Here is a 15,444-nt window from a genome sequence, read left to right as displayed (position 1 = left end):
TCTGTTCGAAAAATACCTGGATAACCATCAACAGGTGTGCCTTGTTTGCGACGTTGAAATTTTTTTGTTGATGCATTCCATGTGAAATAGTGAGGCACTTCCGAATATAGCAAAGTCCTGGAAAATTCAGCAGTTTCACATAACTGGAAATAAGCTGTCAGTGTAGTTACTGGTGGCTCTACTACTCTTTGTTCGGCATTTGCAGCAGTGTAGTAAACACGTTGGCCGTTTTCAAGATGAACTGCCAAATGTACAACAACCGGATGTCTGTCATGAATTGGAAACGATAAAATACGCCATACAGCCTCATTCTTACTAATATAGCGCCCCATTTGGTACTGCAAAATTTCGTTATGATTATTCTCAGGAGCCACTCCAAAAACAGCCATATCGCTGCCCTTATTCACATACTTGCAAATATATTTGATTGATTTTACAGAATTGCAATATTCTACGTTGATGTGAGCGTTGAACATTTTTGACAGCATCGGTGAGTACGGAACTATCCACCGGTTATCGATTTCAACATCTTGATTTTTAATTTTAATTACAGTTAATTTACCGTTGTCTTCAGTTGATCGTCGACGATACTGTGATATCCATCATCTCCTGTAATTGTTTCAGCAATCAATTGCTTTGGAAAACGTTTCGAACATTTACCATCAATCATACAAAGTGAATTTCGATTAATATCACCACAGGGACCGTGAATCATATTTTTCGTGACAACTTCGAATAATCCTGAGTCGATGGTTTGATCTGGAATTTCGGCCGATATGATGGTATCAATCATATCAGGGGTTATTTTGTTTACGCACCAAATCAAAATATGTGCGTGAGGTAAGCCTCTTTTTTGCCACTCTATGGTATACATAAAGCACCGCACTTCTCCAAATACACGGAGTTTGACAATCAGATCCATTAATTTTTTCAATTTTTGATGGAATACACGGGCAGTTATGTCATGCCGATCTTTTGGCACCTGACCATCAAGTAAACAATCAGACACATCGACCCACTTCGGGTTGCACGTAAATGTTATGAATAGATCCGGTCGTCCATAATTTCGTACATATGTCATCGCATCTTGCGTATATTCATGCATATGAGGTGGGCTACCAACATATGATGATGGTAAAATTGTTAAACGGTCGATATCATTCACATTTACATCATTGATTATTGCGTCACGCAAATGTATGTATTCCTCTGATCTTAATCGGGCTTGATTGTAACGGATGAAATTTAATTGCTCACTTTAAATTTTGGCGTACATATCGACGCTATATTGATGCGAAAGTTGATTGCATCGCAAAATAAAATTTGTTTCTTGAGGGCGAATCATCAATCGGTACGAATAAAAATTCATCGCACTGACTTTTTTTGTTGATTCTTGACCTGTATTGCAAAAATTAATTAGCGAATGAAAATGAGATATAAATCATATTTAGCACATTCGCGTAAATTGCGGGAATTCCCGTCATTCATGTTTACTTCAATAAAACAATTGCGGGAATTCCCGCGCTATTTGAATAGGGATTTTCTACCGTCAAAAATGGTTCACTTCTTATCACTGCACATTTTTAGTGTTGGTAAAGTCGTGAACTACCATCCCTGACAGGCCAACCGCAATTCAAACAAATTTAATTTGGGGAATCCCCATTCAAAGTTAACGTGCCAGTAATTTGTGGTTTGTTGAGGGGAAGTTTCAATAAAACAAAATGCGGGAAATCCCGACAAAAGTGCATAGGAAATTCATGTGGTAATGGCGGGAATTCCCTAATTTGTTCAGACTATTTAAAAAAATTAACCTGTAGAAAAAAAGCGGGAATTCCCGCTCTTCAATTTTGTATGGAAAAATTAAGTGATTATCTGGCAGTCACCCGCTAAATTCAAATGAACGCGAACGTGTTAAACAAAATAAAATGTATATGTACCAGTTGTTGGATTTATCATTGGTATGTTGATGTGATAGCCATCGTCCCCTCTCCAAAACAAAATGGGGTATTGCAATGCATCATAACAGCGATGGAGTTCTGAAATAAGTTGTAAATTCTCATTTCTACGATACAAAACAATGTCTCGTGACTGAAACTGTTCGCCAACCACAACAATGGCTACTTCATCAATCGTTGGTGCATTGAATCGTCTGGTGTGCTCCCCAATTGGTGTTTTATCGGCTTTTATTATGATTTTGTGGCCATCGGAGGGCATCCGTTCCAGTGCCACTTCAAAAAATATCACCAATTCATTGTGTTGATGAAAAAATGTTTGCAATTCATTCACGATTGATCTTCTCGTATTCGTCGAAATTGCACAGCGCTTATTTAATTCACGATTCTCCTTCATCAATGAAATATATTTGCAAAAATTTATGATCACCATCTGGTAATGGTAGCAAAGACCCAGCTCTATGGTATATTTGACCTTGAATCTGTAACGGTCGAGAAATATATGTAGATGATAACGGATCATAATTTCTAAAAACATCGAACACAGGGACGGCACATAAATTAAAAATGATATTGCTAATTCCACATGAAGAAATCACCTTAAACGTCGGCATAAATCCATCTTTTATAATATTTGTAGCTCCAAAAGATGTCATTTGAAAGCATGAATTGTATTTTTGAATATTTAAGAGGAAATGCTTTGATGTTGGCGAATTACCAAAAACCAATGAATGCAAAAGTTCTGGCGGAAGTTCTAGCACCGGTAATTTGACTTTCCCACCAGCACAACACAGGCGTTTCGTTTATGAATTTAAATGCTTTGAAATTTATACATTCTATATTCATCTGGCCAATGTAGGCATACATGCTGTAATCAATGGTGGCATCGTAATTGAAAGCCGCGTGTTCCATTTGACGTATATCATAAACGGACGTACGCCCACGACGGTTTCTTGGTGCTTCACTATTATCCAAGTAAGTTCTCCGTCTGTGTCGTTGTGTTTCCATTTCATTTCGTCGAACACGATCTTCTTCACTTCATGATCTTCGATTTAACGCTGTAGCATTTGATTGACGTGAACGTCTGCCAATCGTCTTGAACGTGGCATTCTTTCAGTACAGTGTATAACTAATTGAATGTAAAAGCAATACATTGAGAATTATTTCTAGAAAAAATTATACATTTAATTCAAACTTCAATGTGTGTGCGTGGAAATATGAATTCACATACACTCACACTGGACATAACCTCAATTGTGCAAATAAAGAAAACACTCACCGGAAAATGAGATCAAATTAAAATTGTGAAAATTAAGTAACGCTGGCAATTGAACTATATATATAAAAATGAAGCAATTAAAATACAATTAAAAAAGAAACACATGGTTAACACTCACCAAAAGTATGTTTGTTCAAAATGAGAGCAAGATATAAAAGAACTCAAAGCACATAAGAAAACTGTCAACTGAATTCCAATGACAGCAAATTAATATTCTGTTCGCAATGAGAGCACGATGGAAAATTGATAAATCGTATTGAAAATACTTGATTTTGGTACAGTGTATTTACTCACAAAAAATGTCAAACTCAGGAACGGCTGCACCGATTCCAAACAAACTTCACACAAACCACCTCCTTATAGGTAGGAACGAACTCTAAAATTTTTGTGTCAATCGATTCGGCGGTTCTTGAGTTATAAGATTACCAAGGAAATGTAACTTCTTTGTATATATATAGATAACAATGTTAGTATTCCCAAAAAGAATAAAATTTCAATATTATTTCAAATAATATATACATTTAGAGGAACGTCTAGCATAAAATATTATTTTATTCTAGGATTGCCTTAAATGTAAAAAAGCAAGAAAATAATATTGTTGTTATAATGAAGTAGTACCCGGGATGAAAAGATTGAATATTTATTATTAAGAAAATTATTGGTGTTAAGAAATAATTATGTATGTTTCTTTAAAATAGCAAAAAGATAAAATATAAAATAAATATAAATATTTTTATACAACATCAACTCATATGGGACTACCCCCTGAATTTAAGCATATTAATGAGGGGAGGAAAAGAAACTAACAAGGATTTTCTTAGTAGCGGCGAGCGAAAAGAAAATAGTTCAGCACTAAGTCACTTTGTCTATATGGCAAATGTGAGATGCAGTGTATGGAATATCTTAATATCTAGTATGAGAAATTAACGATTTAAGTCCTTCTTAAATGAGGTCATTTACCCATAGAGGGTGCCAGGCCCGTATAACGTTAATGATTATTAGAAAGATATTTCCAAAGAGTCGTATTGCTTGATAGTGCAGCACTAAGTGGGTGGTAAACTCCATCTAAAACTAAATATAACCATGAGACCGATAGTAAACAAGTACCGTGAGGGAAAGTTGAAAAGAACTCTGAATAGAGAGTTAAATAGTACGTGAAACTGCTTAGAGGTTAAGCCCGATGAGCCTGAATATCCATTATGAAAAATTCATCATTATAACTGTGATATTTATAATATTATAGTAATAGTGTGCATTTTTTTCATATAAGGACATTGTAATCTATTAACATAATAAAATATTTATCAAAAGATCATTGGTGTTAAGTTTATTCAAATTAATTTGCTTTTAGCTTATTAACATAGAATAAATACTGATGATTTGATAAAGTGTTGATAGATTTTACATATATAATGCTTAAATTCTTTTGAATTTTACAATAATATTATTATCATTGATTTTAATATTAATTGTATGCATTTATATGATTAACAATGCGAAAGATTCAGGAAACCATCGGGACCCGTCTTGCAACACGGACCAAGGAGTCTAACATATGTGCAAGTCATTGGGTTATATTAAACCTAATGACGAAATTAACTTAACTTTTATATAATGGGATTAATTTTTAGTGAAATATTTTACTATTAATTCAATCCCGGGGCGTTCCATATAGTTATGTATAATGATAATTTATTATTATTTATACATCTAACTGGAGCGTACCTTGAGCATATATGCTGTGACCCGAAAGATGGTGAACTATACTTGATCAGGTTGAAGTCAGGGGAAACCCTGATGGAAGACCGAAACAGTTCTGACGTGCAAATCGATTGTCAGAATTGAGTATAGGGGCGAAAGACCAATCGAACCATCTAGTAGCTGGTTCCCTCCGAAGTTTCCCTCAGGATAGCTGGTGCATTTAAATATTATGTAAAATAATCTTATCTGGTAAAGCGAATGATTAGAGGCCTTAGGGTCGAAACGACCTTAACCTATTCTCAAACTTTAAATGGGTAAGAACCTCACCTTTCTTGATATGAAGGTTGAGGTTATGATATAATGTGCCCAGTGGGCCACTTTTGGTAAGCAGAACTGGCGCTGTGGGATGAACCAAACGTAATGTTACGGTGCCCAAATTAACAGCTCATGCAGATACCATGAAAGGCGTTGGTTGCTTAAAACAGCAGGACGGTGGACATGGAAGTCGTAATCCGCTAAGGAGTGTGTAACAACTCACCTGCCGAAGCAACTAGCCCTTAAAATGGATGGCGCTTAAGTTGTATACCTATACATTACCGCTAAAGTACATGATTTATAATACAATTTCGGTTGGATTATAAATTTTGAAACTTTAGTGAGTAGGAGGGTGCAATGGTGTGCTTAGAAGTGTTTGGCGTAAGCCTGCATGGAGCCGCCATTGGTACAGATCTTGGTGGTAGTAGCAAATAATCGAATGAGGCCTTGGAGGACTGAAGTGGAGAAGGGTTTCGTGTGAACAGTGGTTGATCACGAGTTAGTCGGTCCTAAGTTCAAGGCGAAAGCCGAAAATTTTAAAAGTTTTAATGAATTGTTGAGAATATATTATGTTTTCTTCATAGTAATTAAACACTTGAATAATTTTGAACGAAAGGGAATACAGTTCCAATTCCGTAACCTGTTGAGTATCCGTTTGTTATTAAAAATGGGCCTTGTGCTCATCCTGGCAACAGGAACGACCATAAAGAAGCCGTCGAGAGGTATCGGAAGAGTTTTCTTTTCTGTTTTATAGTCGTACTACCATGGAAGTCTTTCGAAGAGAGATATGGTAGATGGACTAGAAGAGCATGACATTTACTGTTGTGTCGATATTTTCTCCTCGGACCTTGAAAATTTATGGTGGGGTTACGCAAACTTCTCAACAGGCAAACTTCTCAAGCAATACCATGGTTTATGTACTCGTTCTGGGTAAATAGAGAATTTCGGTTCTTGTTCCCCGGATAGTAGTTACGTAGCCAATTGTGGAACTTTCTTGCTAAAATTTTATAATAATTATATCGCAAGATATATATTCTTATTTAATTATAACGATTATCAATTAACAATCAATTCAGAACTGGCACGGTCTTGGGGAATCCGACTGTCTAATTAAAACAAAGCATTGTGATGGCCCTAACGGGTGTTGACACAATGTGATTTCTGCCCAGTGCTCCGAATGTCAAAGTGAAGAAATTCAAGTATGCGCGGGTAAACGGCAGGAGTAACTATGACTCTCTTAAGGTAGACAAATGCCTCGTCATCTAATTAGTGACGCGCATGAATGGATTAACGAGATTCCTACTGTCCCTATCTACTCCTTTTGGAGGCGGGAAGGTGCTACATTATGTGGTTCTCCTTCAGGGTTCGACCGGATAGCCCAGTTGCTGGCTGCTTCCGGTGTATGGGTTTTGACCATAGAGTGGCTGAGTGTAGGGCCAAATCAGATGTTTGTAGGCGGTGCGGTCAAGAGGGACATAGAGTTGCCGTTTGTGGCAATGCCCCCCATTGTCGCAACTTTGCATTTAAGGGTAGGCCAGCTGGGCATCTTATGATGTCAGCTGTCTGCCCGATTTACTGTGGCGTTGTTGAGCGTGCCCTCTCCAGACACTGATGGGGGGGATTTTTCAGCTTAATTGTCAGGGGTCGTATGCCGTTATGTGTGAGTTGGGGGGTTGTATGATTGAGGGGGGGGGGGGGGGGGGTGTGGCATTGCCTTACTTCGGGAGCCTTACGCCACCAATGGTGTGGTTCGGGGTCTTCCTGGAGGTTTTAGGGTCTTTACGGACCTTGGGGTTAATGCTGCAATAGTTGTGAATGATTCCGGCTATGATTGTGTAGTCTTGGATTCGTCACAACAGGGGGTGTGTGTGTCTATAGAGGGGGAGTTCGGTAGAATGATTGTCGCTAGTTTGTATTACAAATTTAGCGAGCCCCTAGAGCCCTACCTGGGCTATATGGATAAATTACTACTTCTGGCGAGTGGTAGCCCATTAGTCCTAGGGTTGGATGCGAATGCCTCGTCCTCGATGTGGTTTAGTAAGGTATCCAGACATTCGTCTGGATATCAAAGCCACGTTCGAGGCGAGGTAATGAATGAATGGGTGTTGGCTAAGGGCATTCACATTCTGAATGAGCAGAGTGATATGTATACGTTTGAAGGGCCTAGGGGTGTGAGTGATATTGAAGTGACGCTTATGAATGAGGCAGCAAGTAGAGTGTTTGATTTTATGTGGGAGGTTAGAGGAGGGTGGGGTCTGAGTGATCATAATTTGATCCAAATTGTGGTTGCTCCTCGTTCCCCTCCTTTGGTGTGTGTGAGTCCATTGCGGCGATGGCGTACCTCTGGTATTGACTGGAACCGATATGGACAGAGTGTAAGGGAAGCGGTGTTAGAAATACCGCTTAAAGTGTTTGATGATCTGGAGGTGGATGAGCAAATTGCTCGGCTGTGTGAGTTGGTGTGGGGTGTGAATGACAGATTGTTCAGGAAGTGTGGAAGTTTTAGGGTTAGAAAAATTAAGTGGTGGACGCATGAGTTAACCTTGAAGAGGAGGACTGTCCGGCGGTTGAGACGAAATTTTCAACGTGCTCGGCGGTTCAATTCTTATAGGCTATCCCAGATTAGGTATGATTTTAGTTGTGCGATGAATGAATATAAAGATATGATTGTGAAAATTAAAGAAGAAGAGTGGAGGAGTTTTGTGAATGACAATAGGGATGACCCCTGGGGTCAGGTCTATAAGATCTGCAGGGGTCGTAAGAGGGAGGATATCACCTCTCTTCGTGTTGGTGACACTGTGTTATTAACGTGGAGAGAGTGTGCTGGGGTTCTGTTAGGAGCGTTCTTTCCCAGGGCTGAGGTTCAGGCACCCCATGCACTTGAGGTACCTGTTCCTCCATTAGATGATGGGGAGCTGGGATATGCCTTTGGCCTGGTCAGGTCTAAACGGTCTCCAGGTTTTGATGGTCTGAACGGAGAGATGTGCAAATGCTTGTGGAAGTTCATTCCGGAATACTTGGAGGTCATTTATGATAAGTGCATTTGTGAGGGATATTTTCCACGTGAGTGGAAAAGTGCCAGGGTTGTTCCTCTCCTGAAGTCTCCTGATAAGATCAGGAGTGAACCTCGTTCTTATCCGGGCATCAGTCTCCTTCCAGTGCTTGGAAAAGTGCTGGAAAGAGTTATGGTGGAACGGCTTCAGGAGCTAACGCGGGACTTGAGGTCGAATAGGCAGTATGGGTTCAGGAAAGGACGCAGTGTAGAAGATGCCTGGATGTATGTTCAGAATGCTGTGAGGGAGAATACCAACAAATATGTCCTTAGCATATTTGTTGACTTCAAGGGGGCGTTTGATTACCTAATCTGGGATCGAGTGATTCAACGGCTAGAGGAACTTAACTGTTCGGAAATTAGTCTCTGGCGGAGCTTCTTTTCGGACAGGAAAGCCTCTATCGTTGGTATGAATGGGAGTGTGGAGATTGGAGTGGTTCGTGGCTGCCCGCAGGGATCCATCTGTGGTCCATATATTTGGAACCTCATGATGGACTCATTGCTTGGACAGCTCGAACCACTCTGCAGGTGTTGTGCGTATGCGGATGACCTACTTCTTTTGGTCGAAGGCTGTTCGAGGTCTGAGATTGAAAGGGTAGGAGGGCAATTGTTGGAGATTGCTCATAATTGGGGTGTGGGTGTGGGGGTTGGCATATCGATGAATAAAACGGTGACAATGCTCTTAAAGGGTAGACTGTCACCGGGTCGTCCACCGGTTGTCCGTGTGAATGGGGTCAGCATCAGGTATGTGACGCAAGTCAAATATCTGGGGTAGACCATGAGTGAAAGAATGTGTTTTACTCCACACTTAGTGAATGTGAAGCGGCGGCTGCAGGCGATTGTTGGTAGTGTCAGGCGCGTTTTACGGAGTGATTGGGGTCTCGGGCGTCGTGCTGTTCGCCCCATATATCGAGGTTTGTTTGTGGCCTGTGCCACTTATGGATCTCCTATATGGTGGAAGGTGGCTACGATGGTTTCGGGTCGTCGAAAACTTCTTTCTATACAGCGTTGCATGATGCTTGCCTGTTTGCCTGTATGTCGCACCGTTTCTACGGATGCGTTGCAGGTTTTATTGGGTGTGCCCCCTCTTGACCTGATTGTTTTACAGCGTGCTGTTTCTTTCAGGTTGAGGAGGGGTTTGAGTGTGTTATTGCTGCGGAATGAATGGATTTCTGACGATGATGTGGAGAGGTTGGGATATCTAGGAAGCAAGAGGCTTCTAGATGACAGGGTTAGGAGTAGGTATCAAGACCGTTGGGATAATAGTCCTTACGGTCGTGTGACTTATGAGTACATTCGGGATGTTGGGTTTGTTGGGGAAAACCCAGATTTCAGATTCTGTCTGAGTCTGGGTTTCCTATTTACGGGGCATGGGCCTTTGAATGCTTTTTCGCATCAGAGGCACCTCTCTGATGGAATGGAATGTATGTGTGGGGCGCGTGTTGAGGATTGGGTGCATGTTATTGCTGAATGCCCGATGTACTCGGACATTAGGGACCTTCGGGGTATGGGGATTAGTTGGACTGATGGACGGTTAGATGTTAGTGGTGTGATCTCCACTAGTTGGGATGCCGAACGATTAGAATTATTTGGTGTGTTTGCGCGTGAGGTGTTTAAGCGGCGAAGACAATTAGCTGGAAACTAAGTATAGTTTCTTTGTGTGAATGGTGTGTGTATTGTGTGTGTATTGGATGAGAGTATGGGGTCCAACCCCTAGTCACCAGTCCAGAGCAGTATGGAAGCTCAACTGGTAGTAGTTTTTTGGCTACGAGGTCTGACCGGAGACTTAATTCTGGTACCACGGGGAGTAGGAGCCTTTGGTGTTCGCTCCAACCTACTCGTGCGGACTGGCCCCTCGGGGAGTATCGTGGTGGTTGTGGTTTAATACCCGAATGCGGGGAGAGTGATATTTGTCACTCAATGTGGAGTTGCATTGCAACCGGGTGCCGGACCCAAAGTACGGCAGAGGTTTTAGATAGGCCTCGAACCTCACCAAGGTGGTTAGTGTGTCCATTCCACACGCCAATTGGTACTGAATAATGCATTGCATTTTTCGGGGCGCTGATCATCGCATTGATTTGATCCGCTGTGCTTTTGAGCACCGTGAGGTTAGGCCGTCATCGGCAGGAACTCACGTTAATATTGGCTTTAGATGTCCCTATCTACTGTCTAGCGAAACCACAGCCAAGGGAACGGGCTTGGAATAATTAACGGGGAAAGAGACCCTGTTGAGCTTGACTCTAGTCTGGCAGTGTAAGGAGACATAGGAGGTGTAGCATAAGTGGGAGATATATAATTTCGGTTATGTATCAACAATGAAATACCACTACTCTTATTGTTTCCTTACTTACTTGATTAAGTGGAACGTGTATCATTGCTTAGCCATTATATGGGTATATTTATATATCTTATGGTATTGGGTTTTGATGCAAGCTTCTTGATCAAAGTACCACGAGTTTGTTATATAATTGTAAACATATTTTAATGAAATGATAGCATTTCGGTGTTATTGTTATAATTAAAATTTGGTATAACTCCAACACTCAGGTATGATCCAATTCAAGGACATTGCCAGGTGGGGAGTTTGACTGGGGCGGTACATCTCTCAAATAATAACGGAGGTGTCCCAAGGCCAGCTCAGTGCGGACAGAAACCACACATAGAGCAAAAGGGCAAATTCTGACTTGATCTCGGTGTTCAGTACACAGCAAAAGACAGAGACAGCAAAAGCTCGGCCTATCGATCCTTTTGGTTTAAAGAGTTTTTAACAAGAGGTGTCAGAAAAGTTACCACAGGGATAACTGGCTTGTGGCGGCCAAGCGTTCATAGCGACGTCGCTTTTTGATCCTTCGATGTCGGCTCTTCCTATCATTGTGAAGCAAAATTCACCAAGCGTTGGATTGTTCACCCATTCAAGGGAACGTGAGCTGGGTTTAGACCGTCGTGAGACAGGTTAGTTTTACCCTACTAATGACAATTGTTATTGCGACAGCATTCCTGCGTAGTACGAGAGGAACCGCAGGTACGGACCAATGGTACAATACTTGTTCGAGCGAACAGTGGTCCAAGGTCGTATCCGTGCTGGACTGCAATGATAAATATGGGGCAATTGCATTGTATGGCTTCTCTAAACCATTTAAAGTTTATAAATTTTATTTATAAACGACAATGGATATATGTGATGCCAATGTTATTTGTAACATAGCAAATGCGGGAGGATTAAATATCACCTGTATGACGCGCTAGTTACTTATTAAAACATTATTTAATACAATGTCAATGCCTAGAATCAATTGTAAACGACTTTGGTAACTGGCAAGGTGTTGTAAGTGGTAGAGCAGCTGCCATACTGCGATCCACTGAAGCTTATCCTTTGCTTGATGATTCGATCAAACTGTTTATAAATTATTTATATGTATATGGGGTGATGGGGTCATATGTAGAAGTTCACGCAAGTGAGGAAAGTTTCTGATTGCCATTCACTTGGGAGTGGAAAGGAACGATTCTTTTGCATATGACTCAAGCAGCTCACGACTTCCGGTTTTAGACCAAGTATCCCCTGGGTAGCTAACAGACATCCGTTTGGAGGTGAGCTAAAGTGAGAAGGCGAAGCCCGCTTGTGCGGTTGTGCGTAGGGCTTGGGACCCACCACATAAAAAAATCTCCCCAATGAAAACAAACACCGAGCCTCGGATGAGAAACCCCCCTTTTGATGACGACCCCTGCAAACGTACTAAGGATCATGATTTGAGGGCATGCACCTGTCCTCATACAACTAAAGGCTGACATCACCGCCGTCCAAGAAGTGCGATGGACGGGACAAAGACGGAAGAAGGTGGGTCCTTGTGACATCTACTACAGCGGCCATATAAAGGAGCGCAAATTTGGTGTTGGATTTGTGGTGGGAGAGAGACTACGTCGCCGAGTCCTGGCATTCACCCCGGTGTATGAACGTCTAGCCACAATCCGCATAAAAGCGAGGTTCTTCAACATATCGCTGATTTGCGCCCACGCCCCAACGGAAGAGAAGGACGATGTGACCAAAGATGCTTTCTATGAGCGCCTAGAACGCACCTATGAGCGCTGCCCCCGCCACGATGTCAAAATGGTGCTTGGCGATTTTAACGCCAGGGTGGGTAAAGAAGGTGTCTTTGGCACAACAGTCGGAAAATTCAGCCTCCATGACGAAACATCGCCAAACGGCCTGAGGCTGATCGACTTCGCTGGGGCCCGAAATATGGTTGTCTGTAGTACCAGATTCCAGCATAAAAAAATTCATCAAGCAACGTGGCTGTCCCCTGATCGAAACACGCGCAACCAAATCGATCACGTTGTGATAGACGGAAGACATGTCTCCAGTGTTTTAGACGTGCGTACGCTCCGAGGACCAAACATTGACTCGGACCCTTATCTAGTAGCAGCAAAGATACGCACTCGCCTCTGTGCAGCAAAGAACGCCCGTCAACAAACACAAGGAAGGTTCGACGTCGAAAAGCTGCAATCACAACCGACAGCCGAACGATTTTCTACTCGACTTGCACTCCTGCTCTCTGAGAGCACTCATCAGCATCTCGATATAAGGGAGCTGTGGAACGGCATCTCAAACTCATTGCATACCGCTGCAGCCGAAACAATTGGTCTCCGGCAACGCCAAAAAACCAGTTGGTACGATGAGAATTGTCGTTCCGCAGTGGAGAGAAAACAGACTGCCTACCTCGCAACGTTGCGATCGACCACAACACGTTCGGGGTGGGATAGATATCGAGAACTGAAGAGGGAAGCGAGACGCATTTGCAGACGTAAAAAGAAAGAGGCCGAAATGCGTGAGTATGAAAAGCTTGAAAAGCTGGCCGACATGGGTAATGCTCGAAAATTTTATGAAAAGATGAGGCGATTAACAGAAGGTTTCAAGACCGGAGCATTATCATGTAGGGACCGAGAAGGTAATCTGGTAACGGATGTCCAGAGCACACTGGGATTATGGAGGGAACACTTCTCCGACCTGCTCAATGGCAGTGAAAGTACAACACCAGGAGATGGCGAACCCGATTCCCCAATCGATGACGATGGAATAGATGTTCCATTACCCGACCATGAAGAAATTCGAATAGCAATTACCCGCTTGAAGAACAACAAAGCGGCGGGGGCCGATGGATTACCGGCCGAGCTATTCAAATACGGCGGCGAAGAACTGATAAGGTGCATGCATCAGCTTCTTTGTAGAATATGGTCGGAAGAAAGCATGCCTGACGATTGGAATCTTAGTGTGCTCTGCCCAATCCATAAGAAGGGAGACCCCACAATCTGCGCCAACTACCGTGGTATAAGTCTCCTCAATATCGCATATAAGGTTTTGTCGAGCGTATTGTGTGAAAGACTAAAGCCCACCGTCAACGAACTGATTGGACCTTATCAGTGTGGCTTTAGACCTGGAAAATCCACAATGGACCAGATATTCACCATGCGCCAAATCTTGGAAAAGACCCGAGAGAGAAGAATCGATACTCACCATCTTTTTATCGATTTTAAAGCTGCCTTCGATAGCACGAAAAGGAGCTGCCTTTATGCCGCGATGTCTGAACTTGGTATCCCTGCAAAACTAATACGGCTATGTAAGCTGACGTTGAGCAACACCAAAAGCTCCGTCAGGATCGGGAAGGACCTCTCCGAGCCGTTCGATACCAAACGAGGCTTCAGACAGGGTGACTAACTATCGTGCGACTTCTCCAATCTATTGCTGGAAAAAATAATACGAGCTGCAGAACTAAATAGAGAGGGTACAATCTTCTACAAGAGTGTACAGCTCCTGACGTATGCCAATGATATTGATATCATCGGAAGCAACAACCGCGCCGTTTGTTCTGCGTTTTCCAGACTAGATAAAGAAGCGAAGCGTATGGGTCTGGTGGTGAATGAGGACAAGACGAAATATCTCCTGTCATCAAACAAATAGTCGGCGCACTCGCGTCTTGGCTCCCACGTCACTGTTGACAGTCATAACTTTGAAGTTGTAGATAATTTCGTTTATCTGGGAACCAGCATTAACAACACCAACAATGTCAGCCTTGAAATCCAACGCAGAATCGCTCTTGCCAACAGGTGCTACTTTGGACTGAGTAGGCAATTGAAAAGTAAAGTCCTCTCTCGACGAACCATAATCAAACTCTATAAGTCGCTCATTATTCCCGTCCTGATGTATGGCGCTGAAGCGTGGACGATGACAACATCCGATGAGACGACTCTTGGGGTTTTCGAGAGAAAGGTTTTGCGCAAGATTTATGGTCCTCTAAACATTGGCAACGCGAATACCGCAGACGATGGAACGATGAGCTGTACGATTTATACGACGACATTGACATAGTTCAGCGAATAAAAAGACAGCGGCTACGCTGGCTAGGTCATGTTGTACGGATGGAAGAAAACACTCCAGCTCTGAAAGTATTCGATGCAGTACCCGCTGGAGGAAGCCGCGGAAGAGGACGACCTCCACTCCGGTGGAAAGACCAAGTGCAAAGTGACCTGGCTTCACTTGGTGTTTCCAGTTGGCGCCAAAAAGCAAAAAGGAGGAATGAGTGGCGCGCTCTGGTGGATTCGGTTATAATCGCTTAAAGCGGTTCCTACGCCAAATATATATATATATATATATATGTGTGTGTGTGTTGTAATATACATACCGTATATATTTATATTATAAATAATTTATATATATGTATATATATGTATTTTTTTAATGTATATATATACTAGCTGTTACCCTGTGCGCTTCGCTACACCTAAATCGATTAAAACTCTTAAGGGTTTTTACTTTGTGTTTTATTTATTGTTGTAAAACTGTTACTTATTTATAAAACATTTAAAAAATATTAGTATACAACATTTTTGGTTTTTCCACCTGGCGCGTAAATGAATAAGCACCTTGGTGTTCCCACTCTCGAGCATGCGACGAACAATTGGCCGTGTGAGAAGCACGGTTCTTCCAAATTGATGCCGCAAACTTGAAACGTTTGCCCTTGCGATTTGTTGATGGTCATCGCAAAGGCAAGACGTACTGGGAACAGCAAGCGCTTAAATTCAAACGGCATGTCCGTTGGAATCATGGGAATGCGTGGTAAGAGTACAACTTCACCTGCTGCCTTGCCATTTAG

At 42.1% G+C, this 15,444-nt stretch overlaps 1 pseudogene; it reads left to right on the top strand.

The window, feature by feature from the left end:
• The first annotated feature begins 3,969 nt into the window (after window positions 1-3,969).
• On the top strand, window positions 3,970-11,688 carry LOC128923389 (large subunit ribosomal RNA; annotated as a pseudogene).
• The last annotated feature ends 3,756 nt before the right edge of the window (window positions 11,689-15,444 follow it).

Source organism: Zeugodacus cucurbitae, chromosome X, assembly GCF_028554725.1.
Source record: "Zeugodacus cucurbitae isolate PBARC_wt_2022May chromosome X, idZeuCucr1.2, whole genome shotgun sequence".
Lineage (NCBI taxonomy): Eukaryota > Metazoa > Arthropoda > Insecta > Diptera > Tephritidae > Zeugodacus > Zeugodacus cucurbitae.
This window is presented reverse-complemented; position numbering and strand designations above follow the sequence as displayed.